Source organism: Perognathus longimembris, chromosome 10, assembly GCF_023159225.1.
Source record: "Perognathus longimembris pacificus isolate PPM17 chromosome 10, ASM2315922v1, whole genome shotgun sequence".
NCBI classification, from domain to species: domain Eukaryota; kingdom Metazoa; phylum Chordata; class Mammalia; order Rodentia; family Heteromyidae; genus Perognathus; species Perognathus longimembris.
The window spans coordinates 12,820,935-12,844,922 of NC_063170.1; the positions used below are offsets into that span (position 1 = coordinate 12,820,935).

Sequence of the window (23,988 nt, forward strand, 5' to 3'; positions counted from 1 at the left end):
TCCAAATAACAAACAAAAAGCCACAAATGGAGGCATGGCTCAAGTGGTAGAGTACCATCATTGGGTGAAAAGGCTAAGGAGAGCTTGAGGCTCTGAGTTCAAGTCCCAGTACTGGTATGTGCATGTATACGCATGTATACACACAAATTTATAAAGCTACAACTTATGTATTTAAAAGTTACACCTATATACTTTTTTTTTCTTGTGCCATTGCTGGGGCTTGAACCCAGGCCCTTGAGCACTAACTATTCCCTAAAAGCTGGCACTCTACCACTTGAGCAAGAGCTCCACTTTCAGCTTTTTGCTGGTGAAATGGAAAGAAAACTCTCTCGGACCTTCTTGAGCTGGCCCGTAACTGGGATCCTCAGATCTCAGGCTCCTGAGTAGCTACGATTACAGGCTTGAACCCTCAATGCCTAGCTTATTTATGTACATTTTGATGAGTTTAGATATACATACACCCCTGATACCATCAACCACAATCAAGGGACTAAACATCATCTCCAAACTGTACTTGTGCAGCAAGCCTGTCCTAAAAGAAATTTCAAAAATAAAACTTTTTAATTCCTACAAACAGGTTATATAAGTTCTGTTGATGGAGAGAAACTCTCAAGTCAGTCCTGCATTGTAATTAGTTGTGATTGATCAGCTTAGTGTTTTTCTGCCCTTAATTTTCTGAAGCAAGATAATCTGCTAATTCAAGTGACGAATTTCAGATTTGTTCCAGGGTGGTATGTCTTTATCAGAAAGATAGATATTTGGGCAGCATCATGGGAAAAGTCAAGCATCCAACAGTATATTACTGAATTCTATGCATCCTGAACGTTCAGTTTCTTCTCAATAGCAATTTCCTTGGAACCATATACCCATGGATACCAAGGGTCTACAGTATTGCTTTGACTTTCCTTTTTGGGTGGTGTTGGTAAGAACATTTACCATGATATCTGTCCTCAAATTTCTAAATGCTCAATACTATATTATAAACTCTAGATAGGTTATCTTCAGTACTTATCCATCTTACATAAGTGAAACTTCATATACACTAAGGAACAATTTCTCCCAGCCCAGTTTTTATTTTTCCTTTGATAGGTTCTTGCTGTTCAAGCTAGTAAAATCTCCATCCTTCTGCCTCAGCTTCCTGAGAGCTAAGATTACAGGTATATACTATTATGCTTGGACCTGGAGGCTGTCCCGAGTCCATTCCCCGCCCCCATCCCCCCCCCCCCATTCTCGGGATTTAATTAACTCAGGGCCTGGGTGTTGTCACTGACCTCTTTTGCTCAAGGCTAGTGCTCTACTACTTGAGCCATAGCACCACTTCCAGTTTTCTCGTGGTTAACTGGAGATGAGTCTCATGTCTCCTGCCCAGGCTGGCTTTGAACCTCAGCATCATGAGTAGCTAGGATTAAAGGTATGGGCCACCGGTACCCAGCTGACCTGGAGTTTTTAAACCTTGCGTTTTGGAGCCAAAGTCAGACATTCAATCTAGACACTAACAGCAATGTTTGTAGCCTTCATACAGCTTCCAATGTCAATCAGCAACTTAACATTGGCCTATCCCTTTCCCTTATGAGACCATGAGTTCCCTGATAATAAAAACATCAAGTGAATAAAAAAAAGTTCCAAGTGAATATATACTCAACAAATGCTAACCAAACTGAATATACAGCAGAAAACAGAAAATAAAACAACTAATTCAGTTTCTAGCTCTTAAATGTGATGAGTACCAAATGTACTCATATATTCAAAGAGTAAATTAAGTGTGAGGCAACACTTTGATCTGACAAAAACCACAAATATGTGTATACCTCAGTGTATATATACATATGTGTATATATATATATAATTATTCCTAAATGAAAAAGTAAAATACTTTTTATTCTTGGTCTAGTCTCAAACTAGATTCTTTTTTAAGTGCCAGTCCTAGGGCTTTAGGTCAGCCACTGAGCTTTTTTGCTTAAAGCTAGCATTCTACCACTAGCCATGGCTCCCACTTCTGGCTTTTTTTTCTTTTTTTTTTAAGCTAGAGCTCTGTCACTCTGAGCCTCAGTGCCAGTTCTGTTTTCTGGTGGTTAACTGGAGATTTGAGTGTCATGGACTTTCCTGCCCTGGCTGGCTTTGAACCTCAATCTACATCTCACTTTCCTGAGTAGTTAGGATTACAGGCGTGAACCACCAGTGCCTGGCTATGGCATGGAATTTTCATTGGCCAGGCTGGCCTCAAATTTGGGACACTTCTGTTTCATCCTTCTGAGCTCTGTGATAACAAGTATACATGACCACACCTGGATATGCCTGTATTTTTAAGGAGAGAAGTTTTCCAGGCCATGGTCCGGAAAAAAGAAGGCTAATCCACATGTCTGGAGTTAGGGAATAGAGGGGGGAAAGCCTAAGAGACATTATTAGTAAAGGTATTAAAGAATAAGGCAGGTGTGTGATACACTACTTAGGAGGCAGAAGAATTATGAATTTAGTCAGTTCAGGCCGTCGAGACCTATTTCAAAAACAAAAGGGCTAGTAGAGACCAGGTCTGTGAAACCAAAAACTGCTTGTCAAATGGTATTTCCCACAGGATTGGGTCAGCAACCCAACACTATGTAACTAAAACCAAACAACTACTCAACATATAAAGGTCAAAAATTGACCTCTCAGTGGAATACAATAGCTCAAAAGCTATGTGTGTACGTTCATATAAGACTACTGTCGACATATTGTCTAATGTCGACATTACATTTAAAGCCCTAGGCGAATTTTCTTTGGCGTAGGCCACATGGCTACTGTATATGTTCTTGATACATTGTGTATTGTATATATGTCTACCTGACCTAGGGAAGGGAAAGAAAAACAGGGTGTAAGATATCACAAGAAATGTACACACTGCCCTACTATGTAACTGTACCCTTTTTGCACAACACCTTGTCAAAAAATTTTCGTTTAAGTTTAATTAATAAATAAATTACAAAAAAAAAAAAAAAAAAGAAGATGAGACACCATAATGTAACACATACCGGAGGGCTTAGCTCTTCATTAGAAAATAAAGCTATAAATCCTAAAAACAAAAACAAAAAAAACCCAAAAAACAAAAAAAAAGAATTAAACAAAGAAAGAAAGAAAAAAAAAGGGCTGAGGATACAACCAAAGGGGAAGAGGGGAAGAGAAAGGAAGGGAGTTCACATGGTATAAAAAGTTCATAGTGGCCCTAAAAAGAGAATCATTACATATTCTTAAGACTAAATACCCTCAATAATAAAACCAGTAGAGGAAAAAAACATTTTATTTGAGCTACGTTAGTAGCATATAATTTGAAAAACACGGAAAAATCACTATGATGGAGCTGAAAAGTTAAAATTGCACATAAATAACCAAATATAACCTAAAAAGTTACAGGATTGGTGGAAAAAGAACTAGTACTAAATTGATACAAACTGAAACAAACTGTGCTTGTCAAGGATTTGGACTGGTGCTAGTGGCTCACACTTGTAATCCTAGCTACTCAAGAGGCTGAGATCTGAGGACTAAGGTTCAAAGCCAGCCCAGGCAGAAAAGTCCCCATAGATTCCTATCTCCAATTAACCACTCAAAAACTAGAAGTGGAGCTGCAGCCCAAAGTTGTACAGCACTAACCCTGAACAAAAGAGCTCATGGGCAGCATGCAGGCCCCGTGACAACTACAACGATGATGATGACAACAACAGAACACATGCCTAAGATCCATGAAAATGAACATGCACTCAGGCATTAATGCAGTAGCTTCTATTTTTATAGAAACATCACATAGAAGTAGCAATCAACCATCCAATACTGCTTAGAAATCTCAGTGCATCCTCTCAAGCAGTGGATCCCTTAACCTAGCTTTCTCCAGGAGGAGGGAGTGTCTTTTCTGAATCAATAACTAACCCAATAGGTTAGACCAGGCCCTTTCTATTCACTCCCAGGGGGATTTCACTCCTGGCTGCTTTGCTCTTGCTAACAGCTCCAATCCATCCATCTCCTCACCTCCTCTCAGGTTTGTGCTTTCAAATCATCAGTTCTTCCACCATTACCCCTGATTCTCAGGCATTCTCATTTGTGTTGGCCTTACCTTACAGATTTTGTCAACTCTCTTTTGTTTAGATTGCTACCACTAAAGGAGTTTATTTTTATGTCAGGGACACTTTTCTCCTCAAAACTATCACTCTTATTCAGTGGTAGAGTGCTTGCCTAGCATGTAGGAAGCCCCTGGGTTCGATTCCTCAGCACCACCTAAGTAGAAAAAGCCGGAAATGGCACTGTGGCTCAAGAGGTAGAGTTCTATCTAGCCTTGAGCAAAAAAAGAAGCCAGGGACAGTGCTCAGGCTCTGAGTCCAAGCCCCAGGACTGGCAAAAAAAAAAAAAAAAAAAAAAAAAAGATTCAAATTTACAAATACAAATGACAGGGCTGAGGCAGTGCCTTCTTAGCATGTAAGAGGCCATGGGTTCCACCTTTAGCACAAAAGTCCAAAAAGACAAAATAAACACTGCCTCCCCAAATTTTATGCAAAATAGCTAAAGAAAACATATGAAACACTGCTAAAGCTGTTCAAGGATACTTTTCCAATATTGGTCACAGTGCAATGAAACCAGCATAGTGCTCCTGGGAGGAACAGGTTAAGTGAATCTTTAAAATTTAAAAATATTCAAATTGTGCTATGGTATTTATTAATTGTTTTTATTTATTAAAAAAATTTTTTTTGCTGGTCCTAGGACTGTCCCTGAGCCTCTTTGTGCTCAAGACTAACACTCTATCACTTGAGCCACCGCACCACTTCTGGCTTTTTCTGGGTAGTTTAATGGAGATAAAAGAGTCTCCCAGATTGTTCTGTCCAGGCTGGCTTCAAACTGTGATCCTTAGCTCTCAAACTCCTGAGTACTAAGATTACAGGCATGAGCCACCAGCACCTGGCCTATTATTATTTTTGTTTTATTCCTAGAGCTTGAACTCAAGGCCTGGGTAATGTTTCTAAGGTTTATTTTTGCTCAAGGCCAGTGCTTTGCCACTTGAGACACAGCTCTACTTCCAGCATGGCATTTTGGTGATTAACTGGAAATAAGAGTCTCAGGAAGGGCTGGGAATATGGCCTAGTGGTAAAATGCTTGTCTCATATACATGAAGCCCTGGGCTCGATTCCTTAGCACCACATATATATAGAAAAAGCCGGAAGTGGCACTGTGGCTCAAGTGGCAGAGTGCTAGCCTTGAGCAAAAAGAAGCCAGGGACAGTGCTCAGGCCCTGAGTTCAAGCCCCAGGACTGGCAACAACAACAACAACAACAACAACAACAAAAAAGAGTCTCAGGAACTGGCTTTGAACTGCAATTCTCATTAAAGGTATGAGCCACCAGCTCACACCTGTAAAGTTATAGACTTTAAGACCACTAAGATTAGATGCAATTTCCACCCCCCCTAAATACTTCTAATCTGTAGCTGGTTGAATCCATGGGTGCTAGAACCTGTATTTATGGAGGATAGGTATGGGGAAAATGTGCCCCCCCGCCCCGTGTGTGTGTGTGTGTGTGTGTGTGTGTGTGTGTATATCTTTAAATGTCCCCCCGTGTGTGTGTGTGTGTGTGTGTGTGTGTGTGTGTGTGTGTGTGTGTATCTTTAAAGGTAGGGTAAGGAATTAGTAGACATTATTAAGAGCCAAGGATCTGAATTCCAATTTCAGGTTCTTCTAATTAGCAGAGTGACCTGGGATGTGATAAACTTCTTTCTGTGCCTGTGTCCTTTTATATATAAAGAGAGAATGATAACATCTAATTCACTTACATGATGTCTGCTTTGGTGCTTTTCTAGAACCTTAGAGGCCATTCCAGAAAGCAGTCAACACATTTCAGATGTGAACAATGACATGACTTTCAACTTCCTAAACCAAACTTCTAACCAAAACCTTAGATAGAAGTTTCTTCACAAAAATAGATTCTCTAGGGGCTGAGGGCCCCTCTTAATTTTGAAAGACTAGCAATTTCACGGCCCTGAGTATCAGACTACAGTTACAAAAAAAGACTTCTCTAATAAACTCTTGGGTTTCTATAGAAAAAAGGTAGCAACTACTTAACAGAACTTTATGACTAACCAAAGTGAGAGCAGAATGGAGGAGACATATCAACATTTGGGGGAAATAGTCTACCATTTTAAGATGCTGTTCAGTTTTAAGTGATTCATAGCAAAAGGTGATTATTTAAAAACAACCCAAACAGAACAAGACTGGGGAGGTATAGTCAGGGCCCAACATCTGGGCTTGGTCCCTATCACTGCAAACAAAAAACAATGACAACAACAAAAAGCCCAGAACTGCTTTCAGACTTGTCTTTTTTACTATGAATGCCATAGTAATGCCAGGCCAAATTGTGCTAAAATGAGGCTCAAAAATTCACCAAGTTAGACATGATACCTACTGTTGTAGCTAATCAGGGGGTAGGGTTCAGGGAGATCACTTGAATCTAAGTCTGGGGCCAGCCAAGGGAACACAGGGAGACACACACTCTTCCATGTAATCTTTTTTTTTTTTTTTTTGCTAGTCCCGGGGCTTGAACTCAGGGCCTGAGCACTGTTCTTGGATTCTTTTTCGCTCAAGGCTAGCACTCTATCTCTTGAGCCACCACTTCCGGCCTTTTCTGTTTATATGGTGCTGAGGAAGCGAACCCAGGGCTTTGTGCATACTAGGCATGCACTCCACATTTCCAGCCCCCCCCCCCCCCCCACGTAATCCTTTTTAAAAAACAGAGTTGAATGGTGGGGCAGCAGGCCTATAATTACAATACTTGGGAGATGGAGATAGGAAGATTGGGAGTTTGAAGCCAGCCTGAGCTACATAGGGAAGATGCCATAAACAAACAACTCATGATGGTTGGTGCTTACTGAATCAAGTTGAAACTCTTTAGCTTAGCTCCCAGAGCTCCGTACAGCTTGTTCCTACCCCTTCTACCCACTCAATTTTACTTCTGAATACTCCCTGATGGGTCTCTACACCAGTGTCACACTCCTTGTCTTATCCCCTCCCAGCTCAACTAATATCAGTCTTTTCAATCTTTGCTAGGGCAGATTGACCTGAAGTTTTATTTGTTTTGCTTTGCTTTTACAGTAGCATAATGTTCTATATTTGTGCCTTTCCCTCAAAAGACTATTAGCTTTTTTAGGGCAGAAATTCAACTGTTTTTTTGGGCTAGTCCTGGAGGGCTTGGACTCGGGGCCTGAGCATTGTCCCTGGCTTCTTTTTGCTCAAGGCTAGCACTCTACCACTTGAGCCAATCCTATTTCTAGCTTTTTCTATATATGTGGTGCTAAGAAATCAAATCCAGGGCTTCCTGTATTCAAAGCAAGCACTCTACCACTAGGCCATATTCCCAGCCCCTAGGCCACATTCTTATCCACACTGTCGATAAATCTGCTCTCCATTTAGTAATATTAAAGGTTACAGTCAAAACAACAATTCTGTTTTTTAACTGCTGTAAAATTCTCATAATGTTTTATATTAAACCAACCAATCAAGCAGGCGTGATGGCTCCTCCTGTAATCATAGCTACTCAGGAGGCTAATATCTGAGAATCATGGTTTAAAGCTAGCATGTAGGCTCAGAATGTGGCCTAGTGGTAGAGTGCTTGCCTAGCATGCATGAAGCCCTGGGTTCAATTTCTCAGTACCACATATACAGAAAAAGCCAGAAGTAGAGCTGTGAATGGCGCTACAGCTCAAGTGGTAGAATGTTATACTTGAACAAAAAGAAGCCAGGCAGTGCCCAGGTCTTGAGTTCAAGACTAAAGACTGGGGGCTGGGGATATAGCCTAGTGGCAAGAGTGCCTGCCTTGGATACACGAGGCCCTAGGTTCGATTCCCCAGCACCACATATACAGAAAATGGCCAGAAGCGGCGCTGTGGCTCAAGTGGCAGAGTGCTAGCCTTGAGCGGGAAGAAGCCAGGGACAGTGCTCAGGCCCTGAGTCCAAGGCCCAGGACTGGCCAAAAAAAAACAAAAAACAAAAAAGACTAAAGACTGGGGGGAAAGCTAGCATGAGACTCAAACTCTCCAATTAACCACCAGAAAACCAGAAGTGGAAATGTGGCTCAAAGCACTAGCTTTGAGCAAAAGCGCTCAGGGATAGTGCCCAGGCCTTGAGTTAAAGTCCCAAGGAAAAAAACCCAAACCCAGGGGCTGGGGATATGGCCTAGTGGCGAGAGAGCTTGCCTCGTATACATGAGGCCCTGGGTTCGATTCCCCAGCACCACATATACAGAAAACGGCCAGAAGTGGCACTGTGGCTCAGGTGGCAGAGTGCTAGCCTTGAGCAAAAAGAAGCCAGGGACAGTGCTCAGGCCTGAGTCCAAGGCCCAGGACTGGCAAAAAAAAAAAAAAAAAACCCAAGGAGTCTTATAGCCACTTCTATTTAAAGAGCTCTAATTCTATGAAGTATTCCATAACAAAGAAATACTTGGTAATATATGTTATGTCAACAGTGAGGTACTAGATAAGGAGGCAGGAGTTTTGCTACAAAAATAATACCCTAAAAGAGTATTATCCAAAAAATTCTCAGTACTGGGTACAGATTATTTTCCTTATTTTTATTAGCATACATTAACTGTACAAAGGACTTTCATTGTGATATTTCTTCCAATGTACACAATGTATTTGATAAAATCCACTTCCTTCTTTTTTCTTTTTTTTTTCCATTCCTTACCACTTCCTTTATTGTATTCCCTTACTCCCTCCTTGCTAACAGTACTTACCTGTAGGTTTCATTATGGTGTGTGTGTGTGTGTGTGTGTGTGTGTGTGTGTGTGTGTAATGTACTTTAATTGCACTCATCACTCAGTACAATTTTCTTTGACAGTACTGAGATTTGAACTCAAGGCCATGTACTTGCTAGCTAAGTGCTCTACCACTTAAGCTACATTCTTAGTGCCCAGTACTCTTCCTTTCCTCCTCTCCTGCTGTGATGTATCCCCAATTTCCTTAAAAAGGGGGGAAAAAAAGGTCTTAACAGTTCATTTGCAAGTTAATATGAATAAGGTTGCTGTATACCAGCTAATAGAGCAGATAAAGAATACAGGCTAAAGAGGCAGCCTCCAACTGGTACAGTGGCCTACTGTGGCACTGTTCACTACCAGATAAGCTTCGAATTCCCCACAGGGATGAGTTCTCAGAGCTCATCTGGCAGAGAGACCGTCAGAACAAATAGCAGTTATCTAATGTGACTCAAACAGGGGTTAACATACTTTTCATCACCCTATTACAGAAAGCAAGTTATTTGGATAAAAGGAGGACTTAAAGGAAACGAGTTGCTAAAACTGAATCTTAAAGATGAATTAGACTTTATCAGACAAGCTACTTGACAGAAGCATTCTAGCAGAAGGAATTCTACATGAGAATGCTAATTTTTATAGGAATCAAAATTTCTATAGAAGACATTCAATGTAACCAAGTGAAGTTATGCTAAATCATCTCAAATTTACTGCTGTGATCTGTTTGTTTTTTTTTTTTTTTTGGCCAGTCCTGGGGCTTGGACTCAGGGCCTGAGCACTGTCCCTGGCTTCCTTTTTGCTCAAGGCTAGCACTTGGCCACTTGAGCCACAGCACTACTTCTGGCCATTTTCTGTATATGTGGTGCTGGGGAATCGAACCCAGGGCTTCATGCATACAAAGCAAGCATTCTTGCCACTAGGCCATAGTCCCAGCCCCTGTGATCTGGTTTCTGAGGGCAAGTTCTAGTTCTTCATTAAGGACAGCCAATTTATTTCATTTACTCAACATTTATAAACAAAATATAATAAAATGCTTATCTGGAAGTCAACGCTGGAGTCTTATACCAATTATTTACTTGGTCCTGAGCATATGCTGTCGTTCTCTGCACTCTGAAGCCTAGATGATACTTTTGCTAGCACAAAGCTAATGTGTCATTTCTTCATATATTTTCCCAAGGGTGAGTATGTCAGGGACCACTAGGTCCCTTTCCACTCCACTCCATACCCACCCCACCCCCCTGGAAGCAGCTCAGAGTCATATTATCTTCGGAGTAGCCCCTAGTCTTTCATCAGTTCATATATGAAAAGTATGGTAAATGTATTACTTTGAGTAAATATATTACACAATAGGAAAAATTATATGAATAATGTAAATACGTATCCATATAAGAGGAACTTCTATGGATCTATGGGCAGACACTACCTGGGTATCACTTCTTAGACCTAGTTTGTATCAGAATACCTAACCTAGCAAGCTTCAAAAATATAGATAACTAGCCAAGTGCCAATGGTCCATGCCTGTAATCCTCAAGAGGCCGAAATCTGAACATCATAGTTCAAAGCCAGTCTGAGCAGACAAACTGGAGAGACTCAGATCTAATTAATCACCAAAAAACCAGAAGCAGAGCTGTGGATCAAGTGGTAAAGTGCTATTCTTGAGTACAAAGGCTCAAGAACAACACCCAAGTCCCAGTTCAAGCCCCAGGATTGGCGCGCGCGCACACACACGCACACGCACGCACACACACACACACACAAAAGAAGGGGGGGGAGGAAGAACAGCAGAGATCATGTCTGTAAAATAACAAACTTCTTTTCAAATGGTATTTCCACATGTTTTGGTCAGCGACTTTACAGTATGTCTCTAAAACCAAACAATTACTAAATAAACATAAAAAGGTCTACTAGGATAGACCTATCAGAGGATCACAAGAGCTCAACAGCTATATACATATGATTATATAAGATGAGGCTAAGCAAAATGAACTCCAAGAGATGGAAACAGGAGGATTTTATTGTTATGTTTAGTGTACTAAGGTGAATTTCCTTTGGCGTACCCCATGTGGTCACTGTACATGATGATTTTAGTACACTGGATAATATACATATGATTACCTGAACTAGGGAAGGGAAAGAAAAATGAGGGAGGGTGTAACAAATAAGACAAGAAATGTACTTACTACCTTATTATGTAACTGTACCCCCTCGGTACATCACCTTGTCAATAAAATTTAATTAAAGAAGCAGCAGCAGCAGCAGCAGCAGGGCATCAGTGGGCTCACGCCTATAATCCTAGTTTCTCAGGAGGCTGCAATCTAAGGATTGTGGTTCGAAGCCAGCATGGGCAGGAAAGTCCATGAGACTCTTATCTACAATAAACTACTGAGAAAAGGCCAGAAGTAGAGCTATGGCTCAAGTGATAGCCTTAAGCAAAAGAAGCTTAGGGACAGAAAACATTCAGGGCCTGAATTCAAGCCCCAGGACCAATTTTTAAAAATGATATAGCCAGGAATGGTGGTACAGGTTTATAATCCTAATATGAAGGTGGAAGCAGGGAGAATGTCAAGTCAGAAGAAGACTGTTTCAAGAACAAAAACAACAAAAAAGGTCTCCAAGTAATCCTCACACAGAATCTTTGTTGACCATGGTCTGGAAGTGACTGACCTAGTGTGCAAAAGTTAATGCATCTTTGGCGTAGGCCATGTGGCTACTGTATATGTTCTTGGTACATTGGGTATTGTATATGTCTGCCTGACCTAGGGAAGGCAAAGAAAAACAGGTGTAAGATATCACAAGAAATGTACACACTGCCCTACTATGTAACTGTACCCTTTTTGCACAACACCTTATCAAAAAATTTTGTTTAATAAATAAATTTTAAAAAAGTTAATGCAGTCTAAATATAGATCTATAAAATCTTCTGTGTAAAATTTTGTTCACTCTTCAAATAAAATCTAGTTTATCTCAAAACTAATATGCGTCTCAAAGAGTAAGTTGTTAAGCTTCACTTCTATTCTCTGCACAACCAATATTAAATTATTCTCCCCCCCCCCCCCATACACCAGAGCTTGAGCTCAGGGCCTCCTACTCTTGCTTTGCTTTCCTGCACAGCTGGCACCCTGCCAATTGAACCACACCTCTAGTTCATCTTTTCGTTAGTTAAATGGAGATGAAGTCTCATGGACTTTTCTACCAGGCTGACTTTGAACCTAGATCCTATCCTCCAAGTCTCAGCCTCACAGGTAGCAAGGATTACAGGGTGAGTCACCAACACTCTGCTTCAGTGATTTCTAGGGTAGGAAGACAAAGTTCAGGGTATGACAGAAGGGAAAAAGGAAAGAGAAATGAATACACCCAAGGAAGTGAACTAATTACTTGTGGCTTGCAATGTATCTTAGTGACCATGTGGCCACTGACCCTATTACCTCTACAACTCAGACCCATTCACAAAGGCAACTCTGTAGAATCAAGGCAATTTTTACTTAATAAAGAGGGTCTCCTTTAACATGAAATGAAAAACTAATAGCTAACACTCAACAATGTTACATTTGTACCAAACAGTATAATGGTAATAAATGGCAATAATGTCTGACAATTAAAAAAAATAGGAAAAAGAAAGATAGTTACTATATCAGTACTAGCTACTATATCCTTAGCTAGAAGCAACAAAAGTAATCTAAAACACAGCCAAGCATGGGTAGTTCATTCCTATCATCCTGATCTACTTGGAAGGCTAAAATAGGGCGAATAGTGATTCAAGGCCACCTAGGACAGAAAAATTTTGAGAACCTCTTCTTATTCAATAGCTAGAAGCAGTGACCCATGTCTAATCATCCTACCTATAACAGGAAGCCTAAAGTATAAGTAGTTCGAGGTATAGGCACATGCCTAGGCAGGATGCAAGACCCTATTCAAATATTATCTAAAGCCAAAAGTGCTGGATATGTGGCTTAAGTGGAAGCTTTCAAGTTTAAACAACAAAGAAACAAAATTTTACTTTGAACTAAAATGAAGATTACTAAAACAAGTAATTTATTAATTTATTTCTCGGGAGAATCTGAACTGAATGAAGAGATCCTGAGTTCAATCCCAAATAACATCATGGGAGGAAGGAGGAGAAAAATAAATTTAGATAAGAAGTGATGTGGTGTTTGTAATTCTCACTAGGGAGGCTGAAGGAAGATTGAATTCAAGGCCAGCTTAGGCTATGGAGCAAAATCCTGTCTCAAAAAATGTGTCTTACTATGTTGAAAATGAACTGTTCAAACTGTGGGTGGTGACAAGAGAGAAAAACTGGGAAAGATTGAAGGAAGGAGTGAGATCCAAAAAGAAACATACCATTTACCTGACTTACAAAACAGTAACCCCTCTGAACACCACCTATATAGTAAGAACTTAAAATTTTTTCACCCCACCCCCCAAAAAAGATTATTTCTCATGAATCTGTGGCTCACACCTATGATCCTAGTTATTCGTGAAGCTAAGATCTGAGGATCCAGGCTCAAAACTAGCCCAAACAAGAAAATCCTTGAGACTCTTATCTCCAAAAAAGCCAATGAAGTGGTGGCTCAAGTGGTAAAACACCAGGCTTAAGTGATAAAGCTACACACACACACACAGAGAGAGAGAGAAAGAGAATTATAGGAGTCATAGATCCATAGCTTTGAATTTAGCATTTGATAACTGGAATTGAAGGGAAGGAGAATTAACAAAAATCAACATAAACTGTTAAGAGTTAATTTTAACCCCAGCTATTTGAGGAGCAAAAATTGTGCCAGTCTGGCCAAAGTTATCAGAGTTCACCTCAATAAATAAGTCAGGCATGGTAATACATGTGTTTAATCCCAGCTACAAAGCAGGCATAAGTAGCAGGAGCACAATCCAGGCAAAAAGCAAGATTATATCTGGAAAAATTACATAAAGCAAAAAAGAAAAAAATGAGTTAAAATTTGATGTTTGTTTCCTACATTGTTTTACAAAATTTGCTTTTAAGGCTTAGACCTTTTTTCTTTTAAATTACATCATCAAAATTGTCTTTCTAACAATATTTCTAATTGGTCTAGTCATCTATCAATTGTCATTTTCATGTCCAGTATGTATAGAAACATATATGCAAGCAATAAGTACCAACTTCTATATCTCAGAGTAGACTACAACAGGGATGAACTAAGGAATTGTTTAATGGCTCAAAAGTATTGTTTCCCAAGTATTTCTCCTGTGGTGCCTATAGAAAGAACAATTCCTATCCTAGGTACTCATTCCTCATTTTGTTGAAGATATGAACCATGAAATCACAGCTTGCATTCCATTAGTGTAGATATAATTATATATAACTATATATGACACACATACAGAGATACACAAATGGGGGGAGCAGGAGTTAGATTTGAAATTGCTAGGTTAGCACTCTACCACTTGAAACCATGCTTCTACACCCCTACATAATAATTTTATTTCTTCCAGTTAAATTACTTAATTCATTGCCCCCTAAGTTAGCATTATTGAAGCCCCCCACATAGGTTAGTTTATCTTGTGGATTCATGTGTCTGGGAATATAAACAGATAAGTTGGACATGACGATTTTTCCCCCTTGTGCTGGTACTGAGGCTTGAACTCAGGGTTTAGGTGCTACCATTAGCTTTTTCCGCTCAAGGCCAACAGTCTACCACTTGTGTCACAGCTTCACTCTGAAAGTCATCAGGCGTCAGTGGCTCACGACTATAATCCTACCTACCAGGAGGTTGACTCTGAGGATCATGGTTCAAAGCCAGGGGACAGGAGTCTCCTATCTCCAATTAACTACCCTTAAGCAAAAAAAACTTTGGACAGTGTGGTCCAGGCCCTGAGTTCAAGTCCTAGAACTGGAACACACACACAAAAGTGATCAACATATTTAAAAAAATCTCATTCCTCAAGCAAGTCTAAATTTCTCATTAGTTCTTCAAATCCGTATTATTACTCTTTTCAGGATCTTATGAGTACAACACAGACTTTGTTCTTTCCATCTAGCAATATACCAAGTTTGCTCACTTGTAAAACACAAGTTGGAATAATAGAGCTTTCATTCCTCACTCCTCCCTCTGCATTTACTCCCAGCATAGCTTCTAAGAAAAACTCAAGTAGTCACTCAGATGATTCATTTATATATAAGCTTAGCTAATTTTAGCATTTGAAAAATTTACCTCCATTCCCTTTTGCCATTATACAAGTCCAATTATTTTCAAGTTTTTTTAGAGATAAAAAAGATGTGCCTTGTGTTAGTTAGCTTGAAGAGAAAGAAACAACTTATTTATAGCCTCACCCTCTCCTCGCCCCTCCAGCTGAGGACCAAACTAAGGACAGACCTTGCACTTGTCAGGCAAGTGATCTTCTACTGAGCTAAATCACCAGCCCCAAGAAACAACTTTTAACATCCAGACCTACTTGGTTGCTTAAAGATCCCAAAGCAAGGGATCACGCCTGTAATCCTAGCTGCTCAGCAGACTGAGATCTGAGGATCAAAGTTCAAAGCCAGAACAGATAGAAGGTCTGTTGATTTTTTTTCTCCAATTAACCACCAGAAAACCGGAATTGGAGCTGTGCTCAAAGCAGTAGAGGGCTAGCTTTGAGCAAAAGAGCTCAGGGACAGAGCCTAAGCCCTAAGCTCAAGCCCCAAAACTGACCAACTCACTCAATCTCAAAGCAGAGCAGACTAACATTTATGAGGGCTGTTTCAAATCCTCTATAATGTTCATTATATTTTTAGCAGAAAATTATAGGCTACAGTTAATTGATAATAACTATTAGTCTAATGCAAATATGGGCCATCAGACTAGCTAAAATTAATTAAGGCGAATTTTGGGGGGGAGGAGCCCCAGTCCTGGGGCTTGAACTCAGGGCCTGAGCACTATCCCTGGCTTCCTTTTTGCTCAAGGCTAACACTCTACCACTTGAGCCAAAGTTCCACTTCCAGCCTTTTCTGTTTATGTGGTGCTGAGAATAGAACCCAGGGCTTCAGGCATGCTAGGCAAGCACTCTAATGCTAAGTCACATTCCTAGCCCAATTAAGGGAATTTTTACCCAAAATATTAGCTTCTCTAAGAAAAGGATTCTTTGTTACTCATCAAAATTACAAATTGCCACAGGCCATAGACATTTCAGATCATCTGTTAATAGTCATAATACACAATTCAAAATTTTGTACAGAAAAACAGCCACAACTTCTTGGGAGTTTTTCCTATGCACACGATCAGAATGGAATTTAATCTGCTATATACATTATTGTTAACCTCAAGAACAGACTCTGAGGTTGGTGTTATTTTTCTCTCCCAAACCAGGGTTATAGGAATGGACAGGTTAAATAACTTGCCCAATGTCACTCAGCTAGTATGTGGTACTGTAGCTTCAAACAGGACTCTTTAAAGCCTGTAGGCTCTCAATCACCCAATTACCTCCATCTCCTATACCCAAGAACTACCCAGAGAATCCTCCAGTCCAGGAGGGTTACATTATTCCCATTTTTTTAGAGCAAGAAATGAAAACAGCAATTACCGCTCCGTGGCTGCAAAGTCAGTTTGAGGAAGGAAAATAGAACCAGCTATGAAGTCTCCGGTCAGCAATCTGTCCACTAGTGCATTTTGTTGTTTGGCTCTAGATCCACAAGCATTCTAAAAGAGAAAAAAATAATTCCATGAAATACTAATTTCACAAAAATGCACCATACAGCATACAATAAAATGAGAGCAAACTAAAGATTTGACATAATTGGTAAAGAAGTAACTAGTTGAGTGTGGTATTACATGCCCATAATCTCAGCACTCAAGAGGCTGGCAAGTTTGAGGCTACCCCCAACAACAAAAAAGTTTCCAAACCATTTGGTATAAAAGGTACTAAGAGAAAATTAGTCTCATAATTAGCCCCCACACACAAAAAGATGATTATTCTTTCTCAGACCAAGCTAAATAAAGCCTCCTCTGTTGATAGGCAGCTTATAATACATGAGAATTTGTGTATTTGATCCAAGAAACTTTTTTTTTGCCGGTCCTAGGGCTTGAACTCTGGGCCTGGGTGCAGTCCGGACCCTTTGTGCTCAAGGCTAGTGCTGTACCATTTGAGTGAGCCACAGCACTACTTCTGGCTTTAAAATTCTGAATAGTTTATTGGAGCTAAGAATCTCATAGACTTCTCTGCCTGGGCTAGCTTCGAACTGCAATCCTCAGATCTCAGCCTCTTAAGTAGCTAGAATTACAAGTGTGAGCCACCAGTGCCCTGCTTAGCCTTTTTTTTTTTTTTTTAAAGCAAGGTTTATGTAGTCTAGGCTGGCCTAAAACTTGAGATCCTCAGCCTCCTGAGTGCTGATGCTTAGCTTGTATATTGATTGGTATCCATATATCACTAGACATTTCAAAGTGAAGGGAATTTTATGCCACTGAAAGTTCGAAGGGTAGTCCAAAACAAGTATCAAAGGTAGAAAAAAATATAACACAATGCCCTACATCTCCCACCCTGGTTGGTAGTGGGGCTTAAACTCTGGGCCTGAGTGCTGTCCCTGAGCTCTTCAGCTCAAGGCCAGAGTACTCTACCACTTGAGCCACAGCACCACTTCCGGCTTTCTGGTAGTTAATTGGAGATAAGAGTCTCAGGGAGTTTCCTGAGGGGGATGGCTTTGAACCACAATCCACAGATCTCAGCCTCCTGAGTAGCTAGGATTACAGGCATGAACCACCAGGCATATCACAACCCTTGAGATAGGTCACTGTATATAGACTGCTGACAGATCTCTGAAATCACAGAGAAAACCCACAAAGATACTGGCAGGGATCATTCAAAAATAGTAACTAGGGCTAGGAATGTGGCTCTAGTGGTAGAGTGCTTGTCTAGCATGCATGAAGCCCTGGGTTTGATTCCTCACTACCACATAAACAGAATAAGCCAGAAGGGAACTGTGGTTCAAGTGGTAGAACACTAGCCTTCAATAAAAAGCTTAGTGACAGGGCCCAGACCTGGAGTTCAAGCCCCAGGACTGCCCCCCCCCAAAAAAAATTGTGTGTGTTTGTATGGTGGGGGCGTCAATCCTGGGGCTTGAACTCGATCAAGGCTTGGGTGCTATCGCTGAGCTTTTTCTGCTCAAAGTTAGCACTCTACTACTTTGAGCCACAACGCCACTTCCAGTTCTCTGGTGGTTAATTGGAGGTAAGAGTTTCACAGAGGCTAGGAATGTTGCCTAGTAGTAGTAGAGTGCTTGTCTAGCATATACATGAAGCCCTGGGTTCAATTCCTCAGCACCACATATACAGAAAAAGCCAGAAATGGCACTGTGGCTCAAGTGGTAGAGTGCTAGCTTTGAGCAAAAAGAAGCTAGGCCTTGAGTTCAAGCCCTAGAACTGGCAGAGGAAAAAAAAAAAAACCCTCACAGATTTTACTGACCAGGGGCTGGCTTTGAACTGTGATCCTCAGAATTTAGCCTCTTGAGTAGCTAGGATTACAGGCATGAGCCGCCTGGGTTACCTTGATATAACCCATTCATATTAATTTATTTTCTCTCAATTTAGTTTTCCACTTAAACACAAAGTATTATTTCTGGCATACAGATACCCTAAAGAATAGCAACTATGTTGGACAAGTCAGCATAATAAATAAGACCAAGAACTGCGAATGTGGCTTAACGGTAGAGTGCTTGCCTAGCATGCATGAAGCCCTGGGATCGATTCCTCTGCACCATATACACAGAAAAAGCCAGAAGTGGCACTGGGGCTCAAGTGGCTAGCCTTGAGCAAAAGGAATCCAGGGACAGTGCTCAGGCACTGAGTCCAAGTCCCAGCACTGGCAAAAACAAAACAAAAACAGAAACAAGACCAAGAAACTGCCAGGTGCTGGTGGCTCACACCTATAATCCTCAGCAGCAGATAATCAAGGTTTAAAGCCAGCCCAAGCAAGGAAAGCCCATGAGACTCTTATCTCCAATTAACCAAAAAGCCAGAAGTGGAAGTATGGCTCAGGTGGTAGAGGACTAGCCTTGAGCAGAAAAAGCTGAGCAAGAGTGGAAGGGTCCTGAGTTCAAGCTCTAGTACCAGCATAAAGAAAACAACATATATCGGGCTGGGGATATGGCCTAGTGGCAAAAGTGCCTGTCTCGTATACATGAAGCCCTGCGTTCAATTCCCCAGCACCACATATACAGAAAATGGCCAGAAGTGGCGCTGTGGCTCAAGTGTCAGAGTGCTAGCTAGCCTTGAGCAAAAAAGAAGCCAGGGACAGTGCTCAGGCCCTGAGTCCAAGGCCCAGGACAGGCCAAAAAAAAAAAAACACAAAAAAACAACAAACAAACATATAGAACAGCAGACTCTAATAGCAACACAGGTTTGTGGAGTACAATTTTAACCTGGGAAAACAAGCATTACTCTTGGCTCCACCACAAATTTGCTACATTTTAATTTTTAATCTCAGGGGAGCCTATTTTTTTATTTTTTTTTTGGCCAGTCCTGGGGCTTGGACTCAGGGCCTGAGCACTATCCCTGGCTTCTTTTTGCTCAAGGCTAGCACTCTGCCACTTGAGCCACAGCGCCCCTTCTGGCCGTTTTCTGTATATGTGGTGCTGGGGAATCAAACCCAGGGCCTCATGTATACGAGGCAAGCTCTCTCGCCACTAGGCGATATCCCCAGCCCAGGGGAGCCTATTTTAAACCTGCCACTTGTCATTCAGAAGTCTGAAAGTAAGGTTGAAAACATAGACTAATGCAATGAATCCTGTAAATGGATTATTTATCAATTAAAAGTACCTCTAGTCCCAAGCCTACTATTTCATGAATACTGCCAGTTAGTGGCATTTTTCTTGGGAGAAGAGCAGGAACTCCAGTAGAATTTACACACACACACACACACACACACACACACACACACACACACACACAATGAGGGAGCTGAGGGTATACGTTCAGTAGTAGAGCAAAATGATGAGTTTAAACCCAGTACCACAAAAAATAAAATTGCATAAATAAGATTCTAATGTGGCTCCTGAGAAATTAGCCTAGCCCTAGTTTCATTTAAAAACAAAAAAAAGGATGTTCAAAAACCTTGTATATGGAAGCAGATCACTGTCATGATTTACATGATGAGATTACATACACTGGAGACCTTTACCTACCTCCTCATAAACGGATACTGCTCTTCTTTCTTAAAAAAAAAAAATCTAAACAGGGCTGAGGATATGGCCTAGTGGCAAGAGTGCTTGCCTCGTATACATGAGGCCCTGGGTTCAATTCCCCAGCACCAGATATACAAAAAACGGCCAGAAGTGGCGCTGTGGCTTAAGTGGCAGAGTGCTAGCCTTGAGCAAAAAGAAGCCAGGGACAGTACTCAGGCCCTAAGTCCAAGCCCCAGGCCTGGCCAAAAAAAAAATCTAAACACAGTTGGGTACAGTGGCTCATGCCTGTACTCCAGCTGCTCAGGAAGCTGAGGTCTGAGGATGGCAGCTCAAAGCCAGCCTAAGCAGGAAAGTCCTTATGACACTTATCTCCAATTAACCGCCAAAAAAGCCGGAAGTGAAGCTGTGGCTCAACGTAGAGCTAGACTTGCACAAAAAGCAGCTCAGGGACAGTGCTCAGGCCCTGAGTTCAAGCCTCAGGATTGGCACACACAAAAAGAGGTGTGGCTCAAGTAGTAGAGCAACTGCCTAGTAAGCATGAGGCCTAGAGTTTAACCCAGTGTGTGTGGGGAGCCAACCTAGACTTTTTTTTACTAAGGAGTTGACATATGAATTTCTACATTGTACTATAAGGTACCATACAAAAGTAATAATATAATGTTTAGGAGAAGGGGAACTGAAATTGCCACAATTCAACATAGGAAGCTTTTTAATGATGCCAACTTATTGACAGTAAAATTAAATACATATGTAGCCCTATTTAACTTCTTTTCCTGTCAACAGGAGACGTGGAATCGTCACTTTCTTACTTGATCTGAACTCAAATATGAAAGCTCTATATATTTGAATGTTTACTAATGTCGAACAGGAGAAATGCAGGAAGTTAGGTAGCTACTAAAGAGTAGTTACATTAGGTGTAGATATTTATAAACCATCTGCAATGACCCAGGATTCAATTACAACATCAACCCTCACATTTCAGCGTTCGGGCAAATTACCAGTCGAGTCAAGAATAAATTCGTTCTGTCCCACTGGCGCTTTAGACCAGGTTGCACAATCCCGAAGGCTGAAACTGCCTATGCCTGGCCCTAGAGCATCAAGTACTAAGTAGTACACGAAGTTTAGCGTCAGGACACTGAAAAATGGGAGGCAAACTCAAGGGTCGTCTAGTTCAAAATAACTAGCCTATAACTCCAGAATTCGGTGGGTCACGTCACTCGAGAACAGAGCGAAATTAAGTTTCAGTCCCTTTGAGATATCTGAATGTACACAGGCTGTTCTGTCCAAGGGGGTTAAAAGAGCGCAAGCCCCGCTGAGGAAACCCTACTTGAGGCGGAACTCTTGGCTTTTCCGCCAACTATGGGGTCGGCACGAAGTCCGCTCGCGCGCCGAGCCCTGGCGCGAGTTTGGGGGCGCAGCGGGGCCCGGCGGGGGCGGCGAGCGCACGTTCCCCCGCCCGCTCGGGCGGCGTCGAGGCGCGAATAGCTCAGCCAGCCTTGCAGAGGGAGCTCTCGGCAGCTCTGGGGTCCCTCTGCTCGCAGCCGCAGCAGCGCCGCCTGCGCCACTCGGCGGAGACGGAGACCAGCGGCGACGACGCGCGGACTGGGAGCGACCGCGGAGCAGCCGCGCGGCTGAGAGAAGCACTCGGAGCAGCCGGGTAGGTTCCGGGACTGGGTGGACGGAAGGATGGGTAGCCCGAGACGCATCAACGGGGGCCCGGACACCCACAGAGCTCCGGGACTCAGCTGCGTGCCCGGCCGCAGAGGGTCGCAACTCTTTTAGCGAGTAAAGAGCAGGGAAGCCGGGACGCGGAGATCCGAGTCTCGGCTGGGGCCACCCGCCGCGGGAGGGGCGGAGGGCAGAGGGCGGGCCGCGGCAGGGCGATCAGCCGGGCCAAGTGCCGGCCTCGAGGGCAGAGACAAAGGAAGGAAAATGGAGTCGCCGGGCGCGCGGGCCTCCTCCGCCGCCGCCCGAGGCCTAGCGCGCGGCCAGGAGGCCTAGCGAGCGGGTGTGGAGCGGGACGGCCGAGCCGCGGCGGCGGCGGCGGGCAATGGCGGCGGCCGCGCCGCAGCAGGGACGGTAGAGGGAGACAAACACCCCCCGGCGGCGGCGCTGGCGCCGGGCTACAGCCAACGCCGACCGGAGCGGCCCCATCGTGACACCTAGAGGCGGCCCGCGAAACCTCCTCCACCCTGGGCCCCCTTACCTCCGCGCCACACCCCCCGCGGCGCCCGTTCCGCCGCCGCTCCACCGCTCCGGCCACCCGGCGTCCCCGGCCAGCTCTGCGCGCCCGCACCGGCTACTGCTGCCGCCACTGCCGCCAAAGAAGCAGCTCCGCGCACGGTTTAATCGCTCCACAAGCTCGGACACAAAATGGCGGCGGTGCGGTGCAGTGCGCCTGCGTCGGCGCTGCCGGGGCCGCGGGTGCTGATAAGGGAAGGGACGGGTGGGGGGGCCGGCCGGGCGGCGAGTGGAGGGCGGGGGAGGAAAGGTGAGGGGAGGGGTTGGCGCAGGGCAGCATGGGAGGCGGCCCCGGGCGCCAACTTTCAAAAGCAGGCGCGATGGCGTCACGGGACGCACCGCGAGTCGCGTCGTCACGCCGCACGCGCCCTTCCGCGCCCTCGCCCGGTCGCGCGTGGACTTCGCTGGCGTGGTGGCGTCCGGTCTTCCACTGGGTGGGGCTTCCTGGGTGGGGGCTGTCGTCTCCGGGCCGTCTGGGATCCCTGACTGTTTGACCTGGTTCCTAAACTGCCCGCTCCGGCCCTCTAAACCCCTGAGGAGTTAGAGGAGTGGGGGTGGCTTGAGGGAGCGCGCGCGGGGCCGGCTGTGGGACGGGGGCGGCTCCTAGGCCCGGCCCCGCCCAGTCTCCGCCCTAGCGGGACCCGCCCGTCAGCCGCGGCTCAGTGGCCCGCCACCGAGTGAGGCCCAGCGGGTGGCTGCGCGGTGCTGCTCTTTCGTACGGAGTCCGGCGCTCTCGAGTGACTGCCGGAAGGACTGTGTTTGCCCAGAAGCTTTTGATGATCTCGCTCCCTAGAAAAGTGTCACCCGAAAACGGGCGAAAAGGGACCAGGGCCTACCCTGCGAGTTCCCAGGCTACTTCAGCCTGGAGAGCCGGCGGCGGAAGACCACTTGACTCTTGTTCACTACAGATCACGTTCAGTCATCTTTAGCGGAAAGGACTTTTGAGTATTTGACGCCGTGTAATTTCGGTTCTAGAACGTGCGTCGTTTCTCATTTCTCGACTTAGCCCGGGAGCTGTTAAGTTCCCGGTTGGGTGGAGTCCTCCAGTTCCTCCTCCTCGGGAAGCGCCTGGGGGGGGGGGGAGGGGGCGGAGGATTGCCTGGTGTTCTAGTGGCTCCCGAAGAGTACTTTTTACCTTTACTGGAATGCAGCTCAGGACTGGATTCCCAGCTCCTTTCATTAGACTCACCCGGAGTCAATGGAGATGCTTTTCCTCCATTCAACTGATTGCTTTTGTGAGAATACTGGCCCAACATTGACAGATACTGGGGGGTTCCCCAAAGGAAAGAGAAATCTGTTTTCAAAAATGTAAAATCTCCAGAATTGCAGATGCTGCCAACTCAATCAGAAGTTTTTAAACTTAGTGACTGGATTAAACCACAAGTGTGGGCTGTCAGCTTATGATCAGGGAAATTCTAAGACCAAAATCTTGGGGCAGTGCAACACTAGAGAGAGAAATGGAGAAGGAGTTTGAGAGGGAGCAGACATAAAAACAGAAGGAAATCTAAACTATTCAGTTGTGGGATCCCAGGGCAGAGGATTCTGGTAGTAGAGAGGCGTCAGCAGGCTGGGGTAGTTGAAAGTTCTAAACCTGGGCCAGAAGCATGGCTGTTGTCGAATTGGTTACCTTAAAGGTCACTGGAGAATGTCATTGGTGATCTTGGACAGATTCAGCTGGGCCAGTCAGGGATGTTACTGTAACTAGAATGGGATAAAAAGTGAGCAGAAACATGAGAAAATAGCGACAGCACATATAGGCAACTTGAGAGAAGTTTTACAGTGAGGCAAGCAAAGAAATTTGGGGAGACTCAAAAAGAATGTGAGGTGTTAGGAGGGTTTTTCCTTCTTGCATGCAAGAGATCAAACCAAAGG

The 23,988-nt window shown here is 43.6% G+C and overlaps 1 protein-coding gene across 2 annotated transcripts in view; it reads right to left on the bottom strand.

Moving 5' to 3' along the window:
• Ctcf (CCCTC-binding factor) overlaps window positions 1–22,674 on the bottom strand; it is a 47,320-nt gene extending 24,646 nt beyond the window's left edge. The window contains exons 1-2 of one of the 2 annotated variants that reach the window (XM_048355327.1): window positions 22,456–22,674; window positions 16,284–16,382 (exon numbers count right to left, since the gene is read on the bottom strand). The gene's annotated coding sequence lies outside the window, so the exon portion shown is untranslated. Of the gene's footprint in view, window positions 1–16,283; window positions 16,383–22,081; window positions 22,289–22,455 lie in introns of those variants that run through there. The other variant, XM_048355326.1, reaches the window with a different exon arrangement.
• Window positions 22,675–23,988: the final 1,314 nt, after the last annotated feature.